General features: G+C 38.3%; 2 pseudogenes; one reads left to right on the forward strand and one right to left on the reverse strand.

The window, feature by feature from the left end:
* Positions 1 to 27416, reverse strand: part of LOC144615253 (EF-hand calcium-binding domain-containing protein 13-like) — a 99011-nt pseudogene that overhangs the window by 19572 nt on the left and 52023 nt on the right.
* Positions 17194 to 17320, forward strand: LOC144615254 (U4 spliceosomal RNA; annotated as a pseudogene).

Raw genomic sequence — 27416 nt, forward strand, 5'->3', positions numbered from 1 at the left:
CACACCCCCACCCTCCCAGCCTTTTTCCTTTTTTAACATACACCATGGTCAAAAAGAGGATCCTAGGTCGGGAATGCTTACGTTCTTTCTCACGTTTCTAAAGCTCTGTTGAAATACTTAAGCAGTTCACTTGGTCATTTCCCCCACTTTATTCAGAGAAACTCAACTTTTATGATTTATATATTGAGGGACTCTGTAAGATTTCATTTAGAAGAAAAGGATTCTACTGCTTTACCAGCACCAAATATAAATACAAAACCAAAAATAACAAGGTTCAAAACTTTGCAAACCACTGCATTAAAATAGGAATTAAATCACATTGTACTGAAGGTCCAATAAAAGGTCTCAGTAAAAGAGAGGGAAAAAAATCGCTATTATCAGGTAGTATCATATTTTCATCAACCCTCTTCATCTCAAATATGTTAATAAACAAAACAACCAACACACTTAAAGTTCAAAATTACCAGTCTCACTTAAACAGGAGCTTAATGAAGAAAAAGGGGTAAGTAATCCTCACAGGGAAAGACAGTTCTTTGACAAAGACCGTAGACAGCATGCTCTTGTTACGAGGCTAGTTTTGCATAAACATTTCACATAAAAGAGTGTAACAGTACATTTGTAACTTCAAGGTATGAAAAATACGAAGGAGTGGAAATGTTCACCTGTGGTTGTGTACTACCTGTCTCCTACATGCAGAACATCAGCAGTAAATAATAGTCTTATTTGAAAAACTGTAGAGGTGCCTGGGTGGCTCAGTTGGTTAAGCGTCCGACTTCGGCTCAGGTCATGATCTCATGGTTCATGAGTTTGAGGCCCACAACGGGCTCTGTGCTGACAGCCCAGACCCTGGAACCTGCTTCTGATTCTGTGTCTCCCTCTCTCTCTGCCCCTCCCCCCACTCCTGCTCTGTCTCTCTGTCTCTCTCTCTCTCAGAAATAAATGCTAAAAAAAAATTTTTTAAGAAAAATTATAGTCCATGGTCTTTGTTTTACTTTGTAAACTCATTTTTGTTTTGTTTGAATCTTTTTTTACTTGCTAACTTAGTAGTGGTGGTGGCCACCACAAAGTCTATTTTACAGTATGGATATCTGAAGTCATGTTAATAAAAAAACGGGAATAGATCTCTTAACATTTCCTAACAGTCCCCTCTGTGTTCACGGGATATGCCATTTTCCAGTTACATGTTACACAACTTGAAGGTAATCAATGCATATTTGATCAATTTAGAGTAACAATAAATTAGATATTAACATTTTTTCTGTTGGACAACCAAACAATCTGAGGTTTCTTTATATTTTCTAAGTGTATATATTGGCATATCAACCAAGTACAAGATACAAGGAAAAAAAAAAGATTGACGAAAGGCAGACCGACAGTCTTATGTATCTTTTAATTGTAATATTTGGAATACTTACCATCCACTGTTGTTAATTTCAGCACAGCTAGGAATTCATTTTTTTTCAAGTTACTATTCAAGTTAGACAGAGTGGTCCACAGGTGAGAAATCTTCATCTTCCCTTTGCTGAGATTATGGAGGTTTTCAATAGCATCAGGCAATACTGAAAGGTAGATCACACACAAGTTTTACAACACCCTTGTCCAAGAAGTTAGTACAGTTAAACTATTACCTGGAACAGTCAGGAATTAAGGTTTTTATGGCTAAGAAGAATAACAAATACGTTATAAATGATTGCCAATTTTCAAATATTAAAACACAATAAAATATTGAACACCAAAATTAGTGTTTCTTTGAGGATTCTGAAATATTTCAAGAACTTATAGTGACCCACTGCTGAATAACCAATATAAAGAGTCATTTTCATTGACTTATAGATTTACAGAAGTCTGAATTCATAAACAACTCCAACTGATTAAACCATGAATTAAACCATAAAACCAAAATAGCTTTTGCTCTACATCTCCCCCGAACATCGTTCCCTGGATCTTACTTTCTCTTCAATCTACTACTGCAGACCATGGAAAGAAATTTTGTGGGGTTTTTTGTTTTGTTTTGGTTTTGGTTTTAATTCCAATGGAAAACCTTTGGAAGGTTTAAGGGGCAGGGAGTGAAATTATCTCATTACCAATGTGTAAAAGGATCACTCTACTACTGTATAGAGAACAGACTCTCTGGAAGATCAAGCAGTTAGGAAGCTAGTTCAGAGAAAAAGATGACAGTGGCTTCAGCAAGGGTAACAGTGATGAGAACAAGAAGTGGACAAACATAGGACGTGTTTGGAGAATAAAACTGGAAGTATTTTTAAAATTTTTTTTTAATTTAAGATTTTATTTTTAAGCAATCTCTACACCTGATTGTGGGGCTCAAACTTACAACCCAGAGATTAAAAGTCGCTCGCTTTATCAACTGCACCAGCCAGGTGCCCCAAGACTGAGAGTATTTACTGATGAATTGAATGAGAAGCTGGGGCCATGAAGAACTCCTAGGTTTAGAACTTAGCAGCTGAGTGGACAGTGGTGTCGAAAACTGAGGTAAGAGAGCCTAGGTAAAGAATAAGATCGTTGGACAGCAAGAATTCTTTTTTATACATATTAAGTATGAGATACATGGGGAGTCAAAAGAACAGCAATATTATTTAAAGCAATAAGATGATTCGGGAAGAGGCTTAGAGAATGGGACTCAGAATGGATCCTGGGATCATGCTAATATAAAATCCAGTCAGAAAAGAAGGAGCCAGAAAACAAGACCAAAAAAGAGCTAGGTCTACAATGGAATATTATTCCGTTATGAGAAAGAAGGAAATCCTGACATTAGGGACAAAAGAGTGACAAGCACTATGCTTGGTAAGATAAATCAGAGAAAGACAAATACTTATAAGGTCTCACATCTGAAAAAGCAGAACTCAGAAACAGAGTAGAATGGTGGTTACCAGGAAATTAGGAAGAGGCTGGTCAAGGGTACTAATTTACAATTAGAAGATGAATAAATTCTGGGCATCTAAGGCACAGCATTGTGATTATAGTTAGCAATACTATATACTTGAATGTTGCTAAGAGAATAAATCTTGGTGTTCTCACCACAAAAAAAGAAATGATCATTATGTGATGTGATGATGCTGTTAGTTAACACTATGGTGGTAATCGTATTGCAATATATAAGTGTATCAAATCAACACTTTGTACACCTTAAATTCACACAATGTTATATGCCAATTATATCTCAATTTTAAAGAAAAAAAAGGAAGAGCCAATAAGGTGGGGAAAAAATGAGATGACGGTGTCACAGAAAACATAAGGAGAAGAATTTTGAAGAATAAACATATTAAATTAAAAATAATGGTTGAATCATTATGCTGCACACCTGAAACTAATGTAATACTGTATGTTAATTACACTTGAGTTAAAAAAAAACTATAGAGGTAAATAAGATGAAAATAGAAAATTGGCAAATGGAGTTAACAAAGTGAGATTTAACTTTTGTAAAAAGCTAAGGTGGAATGTCAAGGTCAAAAACCTGAATGAGTGGGTTTTTTTAAGTTTATTTTATTTCTATTTTGAGAGAGACAGAGAGAATGAGAGCAGGGAAGGGACAGAGAGACAGTGGGAGACAGAGAGACAGCAGGCTCCATGCTGTCAGTCAGCACAGAGCCCAACATAGGGCTTGAACCCACGAAACTGTGAGACCATGACCCGAGCCAAAATCGAGAGTTGGATGCTCAACCAACGGAGCCACCAAGGCACCCCATGAATGAGTGTTTTTATTTTTTATTTTTGAATGTTTATTTTTGAGAGAGAGAGAGAGAGAGAGAGAGAGAGAGAGAGAGAGAGCATGAGCTGGAGAGGGGCAGAGAAAGAGGGAGACACAGAATCTGAAGCAGGTTCCAGGCTCTGAGCTGTCAGCACAGAGCCTGACACAGGGCTCAAACAGCTCAAACAGCACAGAGCCTGACACAGGGCTCATGAACAGCATGATCATGACCTGAGGCAAAGTCCAACGCTTAGCCGACTGAGCCACCCAGGTGCCCCCTATAAAGAGAGAACTGGCAATATAGAATGACAATAGCCAGATTCCCCTTCAATTTCCAATGCAAAACACACTCTATACTGAGTTAAAATATCAATAAAAATAATATTTGGTGATGAATTGAATCAGGGAAGTGGAAGTGGTGGAGCTAGGGCCATAAGGAAAAAAAAGACCAAGAATGACTCCTAACTTTTCAGCCTAAACAACTGAGTGATAAGCTCAATAGAAAGGAAAATCACCAGATGCCAGAAGTGAGGAAGAATTATTGTGTGTGTGCCTGAGCTGACGCCATGGCAGTCAGATGGTATAATGCATAAGTAGAGAACATAAGCTCTGAGTTGCTTTTTTTAAAAATTAATGCACTTATTTTGAGTGAGAGAGAGGGCATGCGGAAGGAGCAGAGAGAGGGAATCCCAAGCAGGCTTCTCACCGTTGCATGGATCCTGATGCAGGGCTTGAGCTCACAAACTGTGAAATCATGACCTGAGGTGAAATCAACAGTCAGATGCTTAACTGACTGAGCCACCCAGGCGCCCCATGAGTTGCCTTTTTTTTTGAGAGAGAGACAGAGTGTGTGCATATGGGAGAGGGGCAGAGAGAGAGAGAGAATGCTTTTTTTTTTAAAATATAACTTATTGTCAAGTTAGCTAACATACAGTGTGCTCTTGGCTTTAAGAGTAGATTCCCATGATTCATCGCTTACATACAACACCCAGTACTCATCCCAACAAGTACCCTCCTCAATGCCCATCACCCATTTTCCCCTCCCCCACAGTCTCCCCATCAATCCTCAGTCGTTCTCTGTATTCAGGAGTCTCTTATGGTTTGCCTTCCTCCCTCTTTGTTTGAAACTATTTTTTTCCTCTTCCCTTCCCTCATGGTCTTTGGTTAAGTTTCTCAAATTCTACATATGAGTGAAAACATGATATCTCTCTTGCTCTGACTTATTTCACTTAACATAATACCCTCCAGTTCCATCCATGTTGTTGCAAATGGCAAGATTTCATTCTTTCTCATTGCCGGTAGTATTCTGGTGTGTGTGTGTGTGTGTGTGTGTGTGTGTGTGTGTGTGTGTGTATCACATCTTTTTTATCCATTCATCAGTGGATGGACATTGGCTCTTTCCATAATGTGGCTATTGTTGATAGTGCTATTATAAACATTGGGGTACACGTGCCCCTATGAATCAGCACTCCTGCATCCTTTGGATAAATTCCTAGTAGTGCTATTGCTGGGTTGTAGGGTAATTCTATTTTTAATTTCTTGAGGAACCTCTACACTGTTTTCCAGGGAGGCTGCACCAGTTTGCACTCCCACCAAAAGTGCAAGAGGGCTCCCATTTCTCCACATCCTCACCAACATCTGTTGTTTCCTGAGTTGTTAATTTTAGCCACTCTGACCTGTGTGAGGTGGTATCTCAGTGTGGTTTTGATTTGTATTTCCCTAATGATGAGCGATGTTGAGCATCTTTTCATGTGTCTGCTGGCCATCTGGATGTCTTCTTTGGAAAAGTGTCTGCTCATGTCATCTGTCCATTTCTTCACTGGTTTGTTTGTCGGGTGTTGAGCTTGGTAAGTTCTTTATAGATTTTGGATACTAACCTTTATCTGATATGTCATTTGTAAATATCGTCTTCCATTCGATCAGTTGCCTTTTAGTTTTGTTGATTGTTTCCTTGGCTGTGCAGAAACTTTTTATCTTGATGAGGTCCCAATAGTTCATTTTTGCTTTTATCTCCCTTGCCTTCAGAGACGTATCAAGTAAGAAGTTGCTGTGGCTGAGGTCAAAGAGGTTGTTGACTGTTTTCCCCTCTAGGGTTTTGATGGTTTCCTGTCTCACATTTAGGCCCTTCATCCACTTTGAGTTTATTTTTGTGTATGGTGTGAGAGAGTGGTCCAGTTTCATTCTTCTGCTTGTTACTGTACAGGTCTTCCAGCACTATTTGCCAAAGAGACTTTCTTTTTTTCCTTGGATACTCTTCCCTGCTTCATCAAAGATTAATTGGCCATACCTTTGTGAGTCCAATTCTGGGTTCTGTATTCTACTCCACTGGTCTATGTGCCTATTTTTGTGCCAATACCATACTGTCTTGATGATTACAGCTTTGTAGTAGAGGCTGAAGTCTGGGATTGTGATGCTTCCTACTTTGGTTTTCCTGTTCAACATTACTTTGGCTATTCAGGGTCTCATGTGGTTCCCTACAAATTTGAAAGATTGTTTGTTCTAGCTCTGAGAAGAATGCTGGTGCAATTTTGAGTGGGATTACACTGAATGTGTAGATTGCTTTGGGTACTATCCACATTTTAACAATATTTTTTCTTCCAATCCATGAGCCTGGAATGCCTTTCCATTTCTTTGTGTCTTCTTCAATTTCTTTCATAAGTTTTCTACAGTTTTCAGCATACAGATCTTTTACCTCTTTGGTTAAACTTATTCCTAGGTATTTTATGGTTCTCGATACAATTGTAAATGGGATCGATTCTTTGATTTCTCTTACTATTGCTTCATTCTTGGTGTATAGAAATGCAACCAATTTCCGTACATTGGTTTTATATCCTGCGACTTTGCTGAATTCATGTATCAGTTCTAGTTTTTTGGTGGAGTCTTTTGAGTTTTCCATGTAGAGTATCATGTCATCTGCAAAAAATGAAAGTTTGACTTCTTTGCCAATTTGGATGCCTTTTATTTCCTTTTGTTGTCTGATTGCTGAGGCTAGGACTTCCAACACTATATTAAACAACAGTGGTGAGAGTAGACATCCCTGTTGTATTCCTGATCTCAGTGGGTAAACTCTCAGTTTTTCCCCATTGAGGATGATATTAGCTTGGGCTTTTCATATGTAGATTTGATGATGTTAAGATATGTTCCTTCTATCCCAACTTTCTGGAGGGTTTTTACTAATGATGCTGTATTTTGTCAGATGCTTTTTCTGCATCTATTGACAGGATCATATTGTTCTTATCCTTTCTTCTATCGATGTGATATACCACATTGATTGATTTGCGAATATTGAACCAGTCCTGCAGCCCAGGAATGAATCCCACTTGATCATGGTTAATAATTCTTTTAATATACTGTTGAATTCAATTTGCTAGTATCTTGTTGAGAATTTTTGCATCCATGTTCATCGGGGATATTGGCCTGTAATTCTTTTTAGTGGGGTCTCTGTCTGGTTTGGGAATCGAGGTAATGCTGGCTACATAGAATTAGTCCAGAAGCCTTCCTTCCATTTCTATTGTTTGGAACAGCTTGAGAAGAATAGGTACTAACTCTGCTTTAAATGTCTGGTAGAAGTCCCTTGGGTAGCCATCTGGCCCATTTGTTGGGACTCATTTGTTGGGAGATTTTTGATAACTGATTCAATTTCTTCACTGGTTGTGGGTCTGTTCAAATTTTCTATTTCTTCCAGTTTGAGTTTTGGTAGTGTGTGGGTGTCTAGGAATTTGTCCAATTTCTTACAGATTGTCCAGTTTGTTGGCATATAATTTTTCACAGTATTCTCTAATAATTGTTTGTATTTCTGTGGTGTTGGTTGTGATCTCTCCTCTTTCATCTGTGATTTTATCTATTTGGGTTCTCTCTCTTTTCTTTTTGAGAAGTCTGGCTAGGGTTTTATCAATTTTGTTTATTGTTTCCAAAAACCACCTCTTAGATTAATTGATCTGTTCTACTGTGTTTTTTGTTTTTTGGGTTTTTTTGGATTCCATATTGTTTAGTTCTGCTCTAATCTTTATTATTTCTCTTCTTCTGCTGGCTTTGGGGTTTCTTTGCTGCTCTGCTTCTAGTTCCTTTAGGTGTGAGGGTAGATTCTGTTTTGGGGACTTTTCTTGTTTCTTGAGATAGGCCTGGATTGCAGTGTATTTTCCTCTTAGGACTGCCTTTGCTGCATCCCAAAGGGTTGGGAATGTTTTATTTTCATTCTCATTTGCTTCCATATATTTTTAAATTTCTTCTTTAACTGCCTAATTGACCCACTGATTCTTTAGTAGGATGTTCTTTAACCTCCATGCATTAGGAGGCTTTCCAAATTTTGTCTTGTGGTTGATTTCAAGTTTCATAGCATTGTGATCTGAAAATATTCATGGTATGATCTCAATCCTTTTATATTTATTTAGGGCTGCTTTGTGACCCAGTATGTGATCTATTTTGGAGAATATTCCATGTGCACTCGAGAAGAATGTGTATTCTGCTGCTTTTGGATAAAAAGTTCTGAATATATTTGTCAACTCCATCTGGTCCAGGGTATCATTCAAGACCGTTGTTTCTTTATTAATTTTCTGCCTAGGTCATCTCTCCATTACTGTAAGTGGAGTATTAAAGTCATCCACAGGGAAGATGGCGGCGTAGGAGGATGCCGGGCTCACCGCATCCTGCTGATCACATAGATTCCATCTACACCTGCCTAAATAACCCAGAAAACTGCCAGAAGACTAGCAGAACGGAGTCTCCGGAGCCAAGCATAGACGAGAGGACCATGGAAGAGGGTAGGAAGGGCGGAGAGGCAGTGCGTGCTACAGACTGGCGGGAGGGAGTCAGGGCAGAAGGGCAGCCCGCCGGGCAAGCAGAGCCCCCGAGTCTGGCTTGCAAAAGCGGAGGGGCTGGACGGAGTGTGTTCAGACAGCAAGCAGGACTTGACATCTGGAAGGTTATAAGTTAACAGCTCTGCTCAGAGAGCGGGAAGGCTGGAGGACAACGGGAGGGAGAGTTGTTGAGCCCCGGACGACAAAGCTCAAATTGGTGGGGAACAAAGGCGCTCGCCAGCGCCATCTCCCTCGCCCATCCCCCAGCCAAAATCCCAAAGGGAACCGGTTCCTGCCAGGGAACTTGCTTGCACCGCGCAAACATCCAACGTTGTGCTTCTGTGGATCCATCCCACTGGCGGCGGGTCTGACTCCCTCCCGGTGCCGCAGGGCCCCTCCAGAAGCTGATCACGGAAGGATAAGCTAGCTGAGCCTGCCCCTCCCGCCCCTGTGCACCTTGCCGATCCACCACAGCTAATACGCCAGATCCCCAGCACCATAAGCCTGGCAGTGTGCAAGTAGCCCAGATGGGCCACGGCACGCCACCCCACAGTGAATCCCGCCCCTAGGAGAGGGGAAGAGAAGGTACACACCAGTCTGACTGTGGCCCCAGTGGTGGGCTGGGGGCAGACATCAGGTCTGACTGCGGCCCCACCCACCAACGCAAGTTATTCAAGACAGCACAGGAGAAGTGCCCCGCAGTTCCGCACCACTCCAGGGACTATCCAAAATGACCAAACGGAAGAATTCCCCTCAAAAGAATCTCCAGGAAATAACGACAGCTAACGAACTGATCAAAAACAATTTAAACAATATAACAGAAAGTGAATTTAGAATAATAGTCATAAAATTAATCGCTGGGCTTGAAAAAAGTGTAAAGGACAGCACAGAATCTATTGCTACAGAGATCAAGGGACTAAGGAACAGCCAGGAGGAGCTAAAAAATGCTATAAATGAGCTGCAAAATAAAACAACCACGGCTCGGATTGAAGAGGCAGAGGAGAGAATAGGTGAACTAGAAGATAAAATTATGGAAAAAGAGGAAGCTGAGAAAAAGATAAAAAAAATCCAGGAGTATGAGGGGAACATTACAGAACTAAGTGATGCACTAAAGAGAAATATTCTACACATAATTGGTATTCCAGAGGAGGAAGAGAGAGGGAAAGGTGCTGAAGATGTACTTGAAGAAATCATAGCTGAGAACTTCCCTGATCTGGGGAAGGAAAAAGGCATTGAAATCTAAGAGGCACAGAGAACTCCCTTCAGACGTAACTTGAATCGATCTTCTGCATGACATATCATAGTGAAACTGGAAAAGTACAAGGATAAAGAGAAAATTCTGAAAGCAGCGAGGGATAAATGTGCTCTTACATATAAAGGGAGACCTATAAGACTTGTGACTGATCTCTCTTCTGAAACTTGGCAGGCCAGAAAGGAATGGCAGGAGATCTTCAATGTGATGAACAGAAAAAAATATGCAGCCAAGAATCCTTTATCCAGCAAGTCTGTCATTTAGAACAGAAGGAGAGATAAAGGTCTTCCCAAACAAACAAAAACTGAAGGAATTCGTCACCACTAAACCAGCCCTACAAGAGATCCTAAGGGGGATCCTGTGAGACAAAGTACCAGAGACATCGCTACAAACATGAAACCTACAGACATCACAATGACTCTAAACCCATATCTTTCTATAATAACACTGAATGTAAATGGATTAAATGTGCCAACCAAAAGACATAGGGTATCAGAATGGATAAAAAAGCAAGACCCATCTATTTGCTGTCTACAAGAGACTCATTTTAGACCTGAGGACACCTTCAGATTGAGAGTGAGGGGATGGAGAACTATTTATCATGCCACTGGAAGTCAAAAGAAAGCTGGAATAGCCATACTTATATCAGACAAACTAAACTTTAAATTAAAGGCTGTAACAAGAGATGAAGAAGGGCATGATATAATGATTACAGGGTCTATCCATCAGGAAGAGCTAACAATTATAAATGTCTATGTGCCAAATACAGGAGCCCCCAAATATATAAAACAATTACTCACAAACATAAGTAACCTTATTGATAAGAATGTGGTAATTTCAGGGGACTTTAACACTCCACTTACAGAAATGGATAGATCATCTAGACACACAGTCAATAAAGAAACAAGGGCCCTGAATGATACATTAGATCAGATGGACTTGACAGATATATTTAGAGCTCTGCATCCCAAAGCAACAGAATATACTTTCTTCTCGAGTGCACATGGAACATTCTCCAAGATAGATCACATACTGGGTCACAAAACAGCCCTTCATAAGTATATAAGAATTGAAATCATACCATGCATACTTTCAGACCACAATGCTATGAAGCTTGAAATCAACCACAGGAAAAAGTCTGGAAAACCTCCAAAAGCATGGAGGTTAAAGAACACCCTACTAAAGAATGAATGGGTCAACCAGGCAATTAGAGAAGAAATTAAAAAATATATGGAAACAAACGAAAATGAAAATACAACAATCCAAACGCTTTGGGATGCAGCGAAGGCAGTCCTGAGAGGAAAATACATTGCAATCCAGGCCTATCTCAAGAAACAAGAAAAATCCCAAATACAAAATCTAACGGCACATCTAAAGGAAATATAAGCAGAACAGCAAAGACAGCCTAAACCCAGAAGAAGAGAAATAATAAAGATCAGAGCAGAAATAAACAATATAGAATCTAAAAAACTGTAGAGCAGATCAATGAAACCAAGAGTTGGTTTTTTGAAAAAATAAACAAAATTGATAAACCTCTAGCCAGGCTTCTCAAAAAGAAAAGGGAGAGGACCTAAACAGATAAAATCATGAATGAAATGGAATTATTACAACCAATCCCTCAGAGATACAAGCAATTATCAGGGAATACTATGAAAAATTATATGCCAGCAAACTGGACAACCTGGAAGAAATGGACAAATTCCTAAACACCCACACACTTCCAAAACTCAATCAGGAGGAAACAGAAAGCTTGAACAGACCCATAACCAGTGACGACATTGAATCAGTTATCAAAAATCTCCCAACAAATAAGAGTCCAGGACCAGATGGCTTCCCAGGGGAGTTCTACCAGACGTTTAAAGCAGAGATAATACCTATCCTTCTCAAGCTATTCCAAAAAATAGAAAGGGAAGGAAAACTTCCAGACTCATTCTATGAAGCCAGTATTACTTTGATTCCTAAACCAGACAGAAACCCAGTAATAAAAGAGAACTATAGGCCAATATTCCTGATGAATGTGGATGCAAAAATTCTCAATAAGATACTAGCAAATCGAATTCAACAGCTTCTAAAAAGAATTATTCACCATGATCAAGTGGGATTCATTCCTGGGATGCAGGGCTGGTTCAACATTCGCAAATCAATCAATGTGATACATCACATTAATAAAAGAGAAGATAAGAACCATATGATCCTGTCAATCGATGCAGAAGAGGCATTTGACAAAATTCAGCATCCTTTCCTAATAAAAACCCTCGAGAAAGTCGGGATAGAAGGAACATACTTTAACATCATAAAAGCCATTTATGAAAAACCCACAGCTAACATCATCCTCAATGGGGAAAAACTGACAGCTTTTTCCCTGAGATCAGGAACACGACAGGGATGTCCACTCTCACTGCTGTTGTTTAGCACAGTGTTGGAAGTTCTAGCATCAGCAATCAGACAACAAAAGGAAATCAAAGGCATCAAAATTGGCAAAGATGAAGTTAAGCATTTACTTTTTGCAGAAGACATGTTATTATACGTGGAAAATCCGACAGACTCCACCAAAAGTCTGCTAGAACTGATACATGATTTCAGCAAAGTTTCAGGATACAAAATCAATGTACAGAAATCAGTTGCATTCAACAGTTGCATTCATCAGTTGACAAATAAAGAAACTGATCCCATTCACAATTGTACCAAGAAGCATAAAATACCTGGGGATAAATCTAACCAAAGATGTAAAAGATCTGTATGCTGAAAACTATAGAAAGCTTATGAAGGTAATTGAAGAAGATATAAAGAAATGGAAAAACATTCCATGCTCATGGATTGGAAGAATAAATATTGTCAAAATGTCAATACTACCCAAAGCTATCTACACATTCGATGCAATCCCAATCAAAATTCCACCAGCAATCTTCTCGAAACTAGAACAAGCAATCCTAAAATTCATATGGAACCACAAAAGGCCCCGAATAGCCAAAGTAATTTTGAAGAAGACCAAAGCAGGAGGCATCACAATCCCAGACTTTAGCCTCTATTACAAAGCTATAATCATCAAGACAGCATGGTATTAGCACAAAAACAGACACATAGACCAATGGAATAGAATAGAAACCCCAGAACTAGACCCACAAATGTATGGCCAACTCATCTTTGACAAAGCAGGAAAGAACATCCAATGGAAAAAAGACAGTCTCTTTAACAAATGGTGCTGCGAGAACTGGACAGCAACATGCAGAAGAATGAAACAAGACCACTTTCTCACACCATTCACAAAAATAAACTCAAAATGGATAAAGGACCTGAATGTGAGACAGGAAACCATCAAAACCCTAGAGGAGAAAGCAGGAAAAGACCTCTCTGACCTCAGCCGTAGCAATCTCTTACTCGACACATCCCCAAAGGCAAGGGAATTAAAAGCAAAAATGAACTACTGGGACCTTATGAAGACAAAAAGCTTCTGCACAGCAAAGGAAACAACCAACAAAACTAAAAGGCAACCAACGGAATGGGAAAAGATATTTGCAAATGACATATCGGACAAAGGGCTAGTATCCAAAATCTATAAAGAGCTCACCAAACTCCACACCCGAAAAACAAATAACCCAGTGAAGAAATGGGCAGAAAACATGAATAGACACTTCTCTAAAGAAGACATCCGGATGGCCAACAGGCACATGAAAAGATGCTCAACATCGCTCCTCATCAGGGAAATACAAATCAAAACCACACTCAGATATCACCTCACGCCAGTCAGAGTGGCTAAAATGAACAAATCATGAGACTGTAGATGCTGGAGAGAATGTGGAGAAATGGGAACCCTCTTGCACTGTTGGTGGGAATGCAAATTGGTGCAGCTGCTCTGGAAAACAGTGTGGAGGTTCCTCAGAAAATTAAAAATAGACCTACCCTATGACCCAGCAATAGCACTGCTAGGAATTTACCCAAGGGATACAGGAGTACTGATGCATAGGGGCACTTGTACCCCAATGTTTATAGCGGCACTCTCAACAATAGCCAAATTATGGAAAGAGCCTAAATGTCCATCAACTGATGAATGGAGAAAGAAATTGTGGTTTATATACACAATGGAATACTACGTGGCAATGAGAAAGAATGAAATATGGCCCTTTGTAGCAACATGGATGGAACTGGAGAGTGTGATGCTAAGTGAAATAAGCCATACAGAGAAAGACAGATACCATATGGTTTTACTCTTACGTGGATCCTAAGAAACTTAACAGAAACCCATGGGGGAGGGGAAGGAGAAAAAAAAAAAGAGGTTAGAGTGGGAGAGAGCCAAAGCATAAGAGACTCTTAAAAACTGAGACCAAACTGAGGGTTGATGGGGGGTGGGAGGGAAGCGAAGGTGGGTGATGGGTATTGAGGAGGGCACCTTTTGGGATAAGCACTGGGTGTTGTATGGAAACTAATTTGACAATAAATTTCATATATTGAAAAAAAATAAAGTCATCTACAATTACCGTATTATTATCAGTAAGATTGCTTATGTTTGTGATTAATTTATAAATTTGGGTTCTACCAAGTTGGGGGCATAAACATTTACGATTGTTATCTCTTCTTGATGGATAGGCCCCTTAATTATGACAATAATGCCCTTCTTTATCATTTGCTACCGTCTTTACTTTAAAATCTAGTTTGTCTGATATAAGTATGGCTATTCCAGCTTTCTTTTGACTTCCAGTAGCATGATATATGGTTCTCCATCCCCTCACTTCCAATTTTCAGGTGTCCTCAGGTCTAAAATGAGTGTCTTGTAGACAGCATATAGATGGAACTTGGTTTTTTATCCATGTTGATACCTTATGCCTTTTGATTGGGGCATTTAGCCCATTTACATTCAGAGTTATGACTGAAAGATATGGATTTAGTGTCATTGTGTTATCTGTAGGTTTCATGATTGTGGCAATGTCTCTGGTCCTTTGTAGTCTTTGCAGCATTCCACTCACAGAGTGCCTGCAGGGTTGGTTTAGTGGTCATGAATTCCTTCAGTTTTTGTTTGTCTGGAAAAGCCTTGATCTCTCCTTTCACTCTGAATGACAGCCTTGATGGATAAAGGATTCCTGGCTGCATATTTTTCCTATTCAGCACATTGAATATTTCCAGCTACTCCCTTCTGGCCTGCCAAGTTTCAGTGGACAGGTCTGCTACTACCCTTGTGTGTCTGCCCTTGTAGGTTAAGGCCCGTTTGTCCCTAGCTGCTTTCAGAATTCTCTCTTTATCTTTGTATTTTGCCAATTTCACTATGACATGCCTTGGGGCTGACCTGCTTCTGTTAATTCTGAAGGGAATTCTCTGGGCCTCCTGGACTTGGATGTCTGCTTCCTCCCCCAGATTAGGGAAGCTCTCAACTATAATTTGGTGAAACAAACCTTCTGCCCCTGTCTCTTTCTTCTCCTTCTGGAATTCCTATGATACAGATATTATTATATCTCATTGAATCACTTAGGTCTCTAATTCTCCCCTCGTGGTCTAATATTTTCCTCTCTCTCTCTTTTTCAGCTTCATCATTTTCCATGTTATCTTCTATTTCACTTATTCTTCCCTCTGCTCCTTCATCCTTGCTGTCTCTGCATCTAGTTTATTTTGCATCTCATTTACTGCATTTCTTAATTCATCATGACTATCTCTTGTGTCCTTGATCTCTGCAGCAATAGATTCTCTGCTGTCTTCTATAGTTTTTTCAAGCCCAGCTCTTAGTCTTATGACTATTATTCCAAATTCTTGTTTAGATATATTGTTTATATCTGTTTTGAGCAATTTTTCTGGCTGTCATTTCTTCCTAGAATTTTTGAGAATTCTTCTGTCTAGTCATTTTGTCTAGTTTTCTGTCTTTTACGTGTTTTAATAGTTTGTTATGTGTCCTGCCCCTGTGAGTACTACTATGTTAAAAAGGGGTCATATACTATCCAGGGCCTGACCCTTCAGGAGGTGTTTTTGGAGTGTGTCACATGCTCTCTGTTGTTGTGACTCTGGTTGCTTTATACCCCTACTCGCACTGGTGGTTTGGACTTTCCACCAGGCGTGCTTTGATTTGTTCATTGAAGTAACCCTGGAAAAAATTAAAAAGGGGAGGGGGTGGAAGAAGCCTTATCCCATAGAAAGAGGGAAATGACAGAAGCAGGGAAAGAGAAAAAAAAATTGAGCAGGCAGAGAATCAGAGAAACTATATGGCTTAATCTAGAGAGAGAGAGAAAAATAAAGAAGGAGGAGATACAGAAGAGGTGTAAAATGCATAGATTAAAAATGCCTGCTTAAACAAATTAACAACCAGAATAGAGAAGGGAAGGAAGAAGAAGAAGGAGAAAAGACAAGAAAAGAAAATATGTATTTCCAAAAATCAAATCAGAAAATGAAAAACTGCCGGACCGTTGTCCGATGGTGCCCTGGAACCAGTGGTTGTGCTGGTCTGGAGGAGGGACCCTCTGGTTGGGTAAGGGTCAATTCTCCCTCCAGCAGATATGCAGTTGCCAGGCATGGTGAGGCAGGGTTTGGTGTAAGCAGTCCAACCTCCACTGGGGGCCTGCTGTCCTGTTCCCTGAAGCCCCACCATGTTGGTGATTGGAGGAAAATGGCATCGTCGCAGTTTCTCCTCCCTAGACCAAACCACCCTGTTCAGGCAGCCCTCACAGCACAGCACAGGCACGATCTGGTCAGTTTGTCCCGCTCCACAGTCTCCTGCACCTCCCAGGCACTCAGCTGGGATTCAAACCCCAACGTCTTAAAGGATCCCACTCCACACACCCGGGTTCTGGGGTGGCACCACTCTGCCAAGCTGACAAAGGGCCTCTCAGGACAGAATCTTAAGCAGGATCCATGCCCAGCACAGAGCCTGATGTGGGGCTCCATCTCACAACGCTGCGGTCATGACCTGAGCTAAAATCAAAAGTCGGACACTCAACTGACTGAACCAACCAGGCACCACTCTACCCGAGTTCTAATCTTAATTCTACCACATACTAGCTATGTGACTTCTTTAACCTCTGGGCTGTGGTTTTCCCATCCATAAAATAAAAATAATAGAGTTGATGTGAGAATTAAGTGAGTTAATAAATAAAAATTATTTAGAACAGTACTGGCACATAGTAAACCCTCAATAAATGTGAGTAATATAATAAGTATTATTGTTATTACTTGATACAGACAAGTCTAGAATTATAGAGGTGCGTACTTAACACCAGGGCCCGGGTAGCTCAGTCAGTTAAGCGTCGACTTCAACTAAGGTCACGATCTCTCAGTTTGTGAGTTCGAGTCCCCCATTGGGCTCTGTGCTGACAGCTCAGAACCTGGAGCCTGTTTCGGATTCTGTGTCTCCCTCTCTCTCTGCCTATCTGCTGCTCGCACTTTGTCTCTTGCTCTCTCAAAAATAAATAAACATTAAAAAAAAATTTAATACAAAACAAACAAACAAAAAAAAGACAGGGCCCAGCTTTGCACAGTGGCAGTATCATAGCCAATGAGGTTTATCCGAGGCGCGATTATTGCTAATTGAAAACTTTTCCCCAAAAAGACAGGGCCCCGGAAAATCTTTCCATCTGAAAATTATTAATAAAAACACTTTAGTCACCTTTTTAGGAATTCAAGAAGAAAGCCTGTTCTCTGCCAGAGGTATGACTAGAAGGAATAAAATCTCCAATGATAACCTAAATCCCAAGGCCATCATGTGTGAGTGTCAGGTTCCAAATCAATTTATATAATACATAAATCTCAAAGAATTAATATAAAACTGTCACCAGCTAATATCTTTATGGAAAAAAATTAAATTGGATCCCAATTTCACTCTAAACATAAAAATCAATTTCAGGTGAATTAAAGACTTAACTATGAAAAAGAAATACTTAAAAACTTTTAGGAGAAAATATTGGGAAATATCTTAACGTCCTCAAAATAGTGACAGGCTTCTATTTTCCTTATAAAGGCTAAGTTATCTGCTAAATGTGAGAAGGGCTAAGGTTGGAGTAGGAATGGAAGTTTGAGAGAATGGAGATTGTTAATTAGTTATTTCAGAGAGTAAAAGAATAAACTAACTGGGAGAGGGTGGGAATCACATAATTCCTAGGTAGTGCTGAGGGCCACCAGACACTGATGGTCAAGATTTCAAAGTGTTCAATCTGCTGAGCTATATAATTTTCTCTAGAAATGATGTCAGCCACGAGGAAAAGCCAGGGTTGGGAGTTTTGTAAGACAGGTGCAACCAAAGGGCAATTTAGGGTACTGAAGACTGTAGGGTATTCGAGGTACACAGACCAGTGATTTTCAAGTGGATAAGGAAGAAAAGTGAAAACAGGGAGACTGGTGGGTAAGGACAAAGTTGAGGGATAAATGGATAGAAGGTCCCAATGAGGTATACAGAACCAATAAGCTGTCTGGTGAAGAAATGAGCAGCCAGATGAAGAAAAAAGGAAAGCAGTGAATATAAATGTGCAATATTTAACAACAAGAAAGGAAATTTAACTATAGATACGAGTAAGATAATATACTATACAACTCCGTGATAATAAAACTTTTTAACTCGGGGTGCCTGGGTGGATCAGTTGATTAAGCATCCTACTTCGGCTTGGGTCACGACCTCACTGTTTGTGAGTTCGAGCCCCACGTCGGGCTCTGTGCTGACAAGCTCAGAGCCTAGAGTCTGCTTAGATTCTGTGTTTCTGTCTCTTTCTGCCCCTCCCCGGCTCGTGCTCTCTCTGTCTCTCAAAAATAATAAAAATGTTTAAAAACAAAAACAAAAACTTTTTATCTCCACGAAACTAAAATTCCTAGGATAAATGAAGTGACTAACAATGCAAATAATCTCTTCATCCAATTAATCTATTATGTTCCACCTTGTATAGAAAGCAAATTAAATTGATTTCTAGTGTAAGGTAAAATAACTGTTACTTAAAATGCACTATTACCCAACAGCTAAGCACAAAATAACAAAATGCTACTTTTCGCTTCAATTTTTAAACTAGCTTCACTCCATTTAAAATGTACATATAAGACCTTGTATTTCTTTACAGTGAGCTTCTGAGTGGCCAAGACTGTCTTTCTCATCTTAACAGCTCATCAGCTTAACAGAAAGCATATATAACAATGGCTCAGTAAATATTACTGAATAAATTGGAAGATGGAAAAAAATATATAAACAAATGAAAGAGGAAATTCTGCATATGAGTACTCAGCGCTAGTCACTAGATGGCATCACTTCCCCAAACTGGGAAGACGTTTTACATCTTCCGAAAAGGAATTTTATATACACGGTTCTAGCTCTTTATAGTAAGTGTGAGGATAAACAGGAAGCTCATAAAAACTTTCAATTCATTTGCACATGGAAGTGCTCGAGATTTAGAAATCATTAACAGAGAAGATTGAAACCAAACATCAGCAGTAAGCCAGGCATCTGTTTGGCTGATGATCTACAGGATGACTACCTCTTCTAGTCTGCTACACTCTTCTAAAGTTTGTCACACCAGTTGGTCCACTAAAAGCACAATATATGTTGGGGTGGGTGGCTCAGTCGGGTAAGTGTGTCCAACTCTTGAGTTCCGCTCAGGTCACGATCTCATGGTTTGTGAGATCGAGCTGTGCACTGGGCTCTGTAACTGACAGTGTGGAGTCTTCTTGGGATTCTCTCTCTCTCCCTTTCTCTCTCTCTGCCCTGCCCCTGCTCTTTCTCTGTCTCTCAAAATAAATAAATAAACTTGAAAAAGTAAATAAAAGCACAAAATGTGATGTTCTTACATAATTTTTCAGAGAAGCGTTCCGTATTGGTCATCATTGTATCAATGAAATCTTTAAAATTCACTTTTTTCGTTTCTAAGGAGAAAAGAATATTTTCTTCAATATCTTCAAATGTTAATTATGACAACTATAGAATTATGTAAAATAAATTATAGGGAGATAACATGATTATAGCCATCAGCTAATACCACTAAAAATATATGGTTCTAAGAGGAAAAAGCAATTCAACACACAAGGAGAAAGTAAAACTGAAAAATGCCAGGAAAGTTAATCAAAATCTTTCTAGTTACAAGCGTACAACATTTTTAATTTTAACTTACATTATCTTGTCTTGGCCTGACAACAACTCAAAGATATGTCGGTAAAGAATTAGTGTATTATTTTATACATTTTAAAAAATACTTAGACATGATATCATGATTTTTTTCCCCAGGTCACAAAAGGAAATACAAGATCAGAGATTAGAAGTGAGCTTTCTTGACCTCTGGTTTCTCCCACCTCAGGCTACCATTCACTTTGTTATCTTTATTCCAGTATGCTTTTGAAACTATTAAACATTTTAATAGTCATTCTATACTTAGAAAATGTCTTTCTTTGATTATATATAATATCCCAATATTAGAATGGATAAAGATTTCTAAGAATTTTCTAAGGCCGCATATAAAGGTTTTATATAAATAGGATGAGCTTTTGATAACACTACTCCTTTGTTTATCCCACTAAAAAAATCAAATTCCAGTTCTAATCTATAAAAGATAAGGCACAGCCTATTGCCTATTTCCAAGATAAAGAATCTTTGAGAAGTTTACTTTAAGGAGCACCAAATTACTTTGTATTCTTAACCAAATATTTAAAGACTTGAAAAAAATGAGACTTTGAAAAATTCTAGGCGAATGTTAGAGTTAATGAAGATTTACATTCACTAACAGGAACATATAACTTTCTAAAGCAATAGATTCCCTATTTTTGATAATGTCTATTTGATACACAAATGTTTTAGCTGAACCACTGAACCCACCTCCCATTTGAAGAACATTATTGTTTTAAGGACAAAATTACTTTTTATTTTTATTATTTTTTAATATAGTTTATTGTCAAATTGGTTTCCATACAACACCCAGTACTCATCCCAACAAGTGCCCTCCTCAATGCCCATCAGCCACTTTCCCCTCTCCCCCACCCCCATCAACCCTCAGTTTGTTCTCAGTATTTAAGAGTCCTTATGGTTTGCCTCACTCCCTCTCTGTAACATTTTTCCCCCTTCCTCTCCCTCACAGTTGAAGAACATTATTAACACCACTGCATCTGCGTCTGTGCTTCCCCCATTCTATTCTACTGCTTCTCTACAGAGAGAACATTGCTGAATTTTTTAAAATTAACCAAGGTCTTGCTTTTTTACATAAAATTTTACACAGGATAAACAAAATATTCCTTAATTTTGTTTTACAGCTCTATAAAAATAATCACACTATAGCAACCTAGACTTGCTTTTTTCATTCAATATATTTCCAAGAACCATCCATATAGTATATTGCTATAGTTCATTTTCACTAACGTACACATTATCAGTATTTCATCATGCATCAGTGGTAAATACCACAATTTATTTATACATTCTATCACCGATCATGTTGTTTCTTTTTGTTCCTTCCTTCCTTCCTTCCTTCCTTCCTTCCTTCCTTCCTTCTTTCCTTCCTCCCTTCCTTCCTTTTTCTATTAGGATCAGAGCTGCTATGAGCACTTTTAACATGTCTCCTTGCACATCAGTGCAGAGATTTTCTGGGATGTATCACTAAAAAATGGATTTTCTAAGCCATGAAGTATGAAAACCTTACAGAATACTACATAATGTTTTTCAAAGTTCTTTCACCACTTTTGCCTTATTTACCAACAATTAAATTAACAGACCTTAATTTTTGCCAATTTGGTCAGCATCAAAAGGTATTTCATTGTGACCTAAATTTTGCATTTCCCTGATTACTATGATGTATAAAAAGACTTCATATGATTATTAGCAACTTATGTTTCTTCATCTGGCAATGGCTGTTCTTGTAATTTGGCCATTTTTCTCTTGGGTTGTTAATTTATAGGGGTTTTCTATTTATTCTCCACAATGATCTTTCGCTGTTATGAGTGTTACAAATAATCTTTACTCTGGAATGCCTGGGTGGCCCAGTCAGTTAAGCATCCAACTTTGGCTCAGGTCATGATCTCACAATTCATGAGTTCAAGCCCCGCTTAGGGCTCTGTGCTGACAGCTGGGAGCCTGGAGCCTGCTTCAGATTCTGTCTCCCTCTCTCTCTGCTCCTCCCCATCTCATACTCTGCACCTCTCTCTCTCTCAAAAATAAATAAACATTAAAAAAAATTTTTTTTAATAATAATCTTTGCTACATTTGTGGCTTGTATTTTCATTCTGTTTGTATTACCTTTTAATAAAGAGAAGTTCTTATTTTTAATGTAGTCAAATGTATAAATCTTTTCTTTTCTGGTTAGTGATTTTGTATCTTAAAAATAATTCCTTGTAACTCTAAGTCAGAAAATTTTTCTTCTTTCTCTAAAGAGAATTTTAGTGTTCGTATCTGGAAATCATTACTGAATATGATATATAGGTAGGGATCCAATTCTATTTTTTACATTTGAATAATTAATTATTCCAGCACCATTTATTAACTGGTGCTTCCCCTCCCCCCCAGTAATCTGCCACCTCATTATATATGTTTCCTTATATGTGTGTAGATATATTTGGAAGTTACTTATCCTGTCCTATCAGTCAATTTCTCTATCCCTGTGCCATTTTCACACTGTTTTACTTACTGTAACTTTATAATGAGTCTTAATATCCAGGGTAGCAAGATCCCTCCAACACCACTCATACACCCTATCCACGTTTTTCTTCCTCAAGAGTGTTTTAGCTACTCTTGATCTTTGTTTATGCATACAAATATTAGAATCAATTCATCAAAAAAGTCAGGGTTTTATTAGAATTGCTTTAGATAAGTAAATTAATTATGAGAATTGGCAGACTTGGGGGTCTCTGAGTCCATTAATATGGGATATATTCCAATTTATTTAGGTATTCTATAATGTCTTTTAACAAAGTCTTATTTTCTCACGTAAGGCACATAACTTCTATTTGTTCTATTCTTTTTTTGCTTTTCATTATGGAAAAATTTTAATACACACAAAATAAGAAATATATTGTAATAAAAGTTCACATACTCTTCCTGTACTCTTCACATACTCTTCATGGCCATTCTTATTTCATCGATAGCCCCACACACTTGTCTATCTCACAACCACCCTTTCTCTTTAGAAAAGATGCTGCTAAGTTATAAGGGTAGAGATACTCAAAACTAGTACCTTCCTTATGAATTATAGGCTTTGGCATAATAAAGAGTCATTTGTCCCATTTAATGACTTCTGTCCTGACCTCTTCCTTGTCAGAAAGCAAAACCACAAACTCTACTTTCTTTTTGTTTGTACTTTTGCCTATAGGAAAAAAATGTCTGGAAAGACTGTTAATACTGGATATTTCTGGATCATGGGATTTTGTGTGTTTTGTTGTGCTTTTGAGTATTTTTCTGTATTGACTTCATTTTAATGGACTTTTTTCTAATCAAAAAAATAAAGTCATTATTCTGAGGGAAAAAAATAGCAAAGTGACCATCTTTTCACATGTGTCAACCCAGTTTTCACTTACTGTCAGCTTCAGTCAACTCTGTGATCTTCTCAAATTCTGGCTTAGAAAGGTAAACTCCAAAATGCTGAAGACAAGTATTCATATCCTCATAATCAATATTTTCATCTTTAATTTTATCAATGGCTTTAATGACATCAGTCAACACTGAAAATAAAGCAGTATGCTAATGAGTATTAAATATAAGTCAAAAAGAAAACACCAATAGTAAGATGAATTTTAGTTCTAACACTAAATAAACAAGCATAGAAAATAACTTCAGAAATGTTATATATGAAAAGAATTACCAGAATCTTTAATACCGAAAACCAACAAAGTACAAAATGAGAGCCAAAAATATATTCTACTTTGCTATAATCTCTGTATCGAAGGAAGTGCCAATTTAATTGCAATTTAAGTGCACAGGAACAAAAATATTATACAATTTCCCCATTTAATTTTCTAACAATTTAAAATTTCTTAGTAGTCTGTTTCTCGGTAGCAGATACAGAAATAAGTAGAAAACTTTCAATCCTGAATAATGAATTGGGGTAAGATTTTGTAGCAATACATGGCTCAGTCCCTGGTTAATCTTAGTTTATCTTCTGTGTACATAAATATTATCACTTGGAAATAACTATCCCCCATGTCTTTTTATGATACTTTGGAATATATGCTTCACAAATTTGGGCAGTATTCCCTCCATTAAATTTAAACAAATTTTTACTGCAATGAAAGCTTTAATGTTTATTTTTGAGAGAGAGAGAAAGGCACAGCATGAGTCAGGGAGGGGCAGAGAGAGAGGGAGACACAGAATCTGAAGCAGGCTCCAGGCTGTCAACACAGAGCCAGACATGGGGCTCAAACTCAGGAACGGCGAGATCATGACCTGAGCCAAAGTGGACCCTCGATCAACTGAGCCACCCAGGTGCCCATGCAATAAAATTTTCTTAAAATAACTTAGAAACACATAGAATTATTAAGGGGGTCGACAGGTATGCATGCGGGTGTGTTTTTGTGTAAATTTTGGAACAAACTAAACTCAAATAGATTTTCTCTAATAGAAGATTAGGATAGGGAAAGTGAGGAAGCTGGGCAGTGGAGGGCATTAAAGCCATTATCAGGAGTTAATCGACTTTAGGCAGTCACTGGATGTCATTATGGATTACTAAACAAAGAAATGATCAAAATGATGTCTGAATTAGATGATTCTTAAAATGATTCTTAAAAAGGTAATTTTTATGTATAAATATGTAGAACAAGATATATGATACTATCTTGTGAAAGGAATTTTTAGATGAAAAAAATTCTCACTTAAAAGTAAATAGCTTTACTGGGCACCTGGGTGGCTCAGTTGGTTGGGCACCTGACGTCAGCTCACGTCATGATCTCATGACTCATGGGTTTAAGCTCTGTGTTGAGCACTGTGCTGACAGCTCAGAGCCTGAAACCTTCGGATTCTGTCTCCATCTCTCTCTGCCCCCTCCCACTCTCGTTCTCTCTCTCTCTCAAATATAAATAAACATTAAAAAATTTTTTTTAAAAAAGTAAACAGCTTGTGAGTGATGTCAGTAAGATGGTTGAGTAGGATGCCCTGGACCCTTCTTCTCCCCACAAACACACTGATTCAGCAGAAATTAAAAAATAAATTCCTTTTGTGAGAAATTAGAAACTAACGGACAGGCTCTTGTATCCCAGGAGAATGCAAAACCAGACGTACTGAAGCTGGTACAGAGATTTGGGACACCCTCCCACAAGTGCTGCCTCCAATGCAGCACCATATGATCCAAAAAAGACTCTAGCTCCCAGCTTCAACCAAGGGGAAGAAGAGTTTGGTCCACATATCCAGAAATTCAGCTTTTCCAAAATGCCTCCCCAGAAGATTGGCGTCTGTTTTGCCAGCCTTGGAGCTCTGATGGGTCTAGCACAGTCCAGTATTTGGGGTAGAATAAAGCGATGGCTTGGGCTGGTAGAAAGCAGTGATCTTCCCCTCTGTTCAGCACAGGATTAGATTAAAATTCCGAGCTGTTAGTTTCCTCCTGGAGAGGTAAAGAGTTTATCCAGCACATCAACTTTTTCAGGGCGTCCCAAAGAACCATCAGCTATCTTGTCAGTCCTAGAGCCTGGGGAAGGAAAAAGGTGGTAGAGGCCTAGGGCCTATCAGGCTGGGCCGATGGGTGGGGGTCTTCTCCTGTATAGGGACAGTATGTGAGGACTGGGAGAGCTGCCTGCTTTTTCTCTTGCACAAACACCAACACAGAAAGTCCAAATGGAGATTTAATGACTAAAAAATATGATGACTGAAATTAAAAGTTCAGTGGATGGACTCAACAGCTAAAAGGAGGAGAGAAAGGTAAGAATCAATGAATTGAAAGCAACTGAAATCATCCAATGAACAACACTGAGAAAATAAACTGAAGAAAAAAATGAACAGTTCCAGAGACCTGTAGGAATATAAAAATGATCTAACATTTGTGTCCATCAGAGTCCCAGAAGAAAAGAGACTTAAAAAGGCACTCAAAGAAATAATGCCTGCACACTTCCCAAATTTTTATCAAGAGACATTAACCTACAGATCCAAGACGAAAGTGGACCTCAAACAGGATAAATCCAAAGAAATCCATGTCAAGATCCATCATAATTAAACTTCTGAAAACTAAAGACAAGGGAACATTTTGAAAGCAGCCTAAGAAAAACACTATAGGGAAAGAAAACCAATTTGAATGACAGAATTTCCAGCAGAAACCATGGAAGCCAGAAATAAGTGACACAATATTTTTCAAGTGCTGAAAGTAAAGAACTATCAACGTAAAATCCCATATTCAGAAAAACTATTTTTCAGGAATGAAGAGGAAATCAAGATGTTCTCAGATGAGAGGAAACTAAAAGAATTTGTTGTCAATAGACCTAAGAATGGATAAAGGAAGTTCTTAAACAGAAAATAAAGGATAAAACAAAAAAACTCTGGAATATCAAGAAGGAAAAAAGAAAATGGTAAGTCAAAATATGGGTAAATATAGTAGGCTTTCCTTCTCTTGAATTTTTTAATCAAGTCTGATGGTTGAAGTAAAAATAATACCACCTGATGTGGTTTTAAATATATATAAGGAAATATTTAAGGTAATTATATCATAAAGGAGGGAGGGATGTATATGGAGATAAGGCTTCTGTATTTCACTTGAACTGGAAAAATGATGACACCAATAGTGTGATAAGTTATGTATATATACCTGAAGCAACAACTTTAAAAGAGATATACTCTGAAACACTATAGATAAATCAAAATGGAATTCTAAATATGGGCAAAAGATTTGAATATATATTTCACCAAAGATATATGAACAGCTAGTAAGCATGTGCAAATAAACTTGACATTATCAGTCATTAGGGAAATGCAAAATTAAAACCATAATGAAATTCCACTACACAATTATTAATTATAATGATTATAAACAAAAAGATAATACCTAAATGTGGAGGATAGGAAGAAACCAGAATCCTTACACATTGCTGGTGAGAATGAAAATGGTATAGCCACTTTGGAAAACAGTTTGGTAATTTCTTTAAAAGTAAAACATAAATTTACCATATACACTAGCAATTATTCTCCTAGGAATCTACCCAAAAGAAATGGAAACATGTCCACAGAAAGACTGCAATGCAAATATTAATTTCAACATTACGCATACCAGTCCCAAACTGCAAATAAGCAAAGGTCATACATTGGTGAATCATCAACAAAATGGAATATACCTATAAAATGTAATATGGACTTATTTAACCATACAAAGGAACAAACTACTGATACATACAACAACATGAATTAGCCTCAAAAAAAGTGAAGTCAGGCACAAAAGACCACATGTTTTATGATTTCATTTATATTAAATGTTTTTTAAAAAAAGGCAACTTTATGGAAACAGAAAGCAGATCAGTGGTTGCCTGGGAATGGAGGTAGAGATTAATGATAAATGGGCACAAGAGAATTTTAGGAGTGAAGGAAACGTTACAAACCTGGATTGTGTCCACTTCTGATTATATATCCCAAAGAATTGAAAGCAGGGGCTCAAAGAGGTATTTGCATACCCACATTCACAGCAGCACTAGTCACAATTGCCAAGAGGTAGAAGCAACACAGGTGTCTATTAATGGATGAATGGACAAACAGAATGTGGCATATACATGCAATGTGATATTAGCACGAAAAGGAAAGAAAAATCTGGCACGTGCTACGACATGGATGAATCCT

This window comes from Panthera onca (genome assembly GCF_046562875.1).
Source record: "Panthera onca isolate mPanOnc1 chromosome E1 unlocalized genomic scaffold, mPanOnc1 haplotype 2 h2.Chr16_ul_6, whole genome shotgun sequence".
Taxonomy (NCBI): domain Eukaryota; kingdom Metazoa; phylum Chordata; class Mammalia; order Carnivora; family Felidae; genus Panthera; species Panthera onca.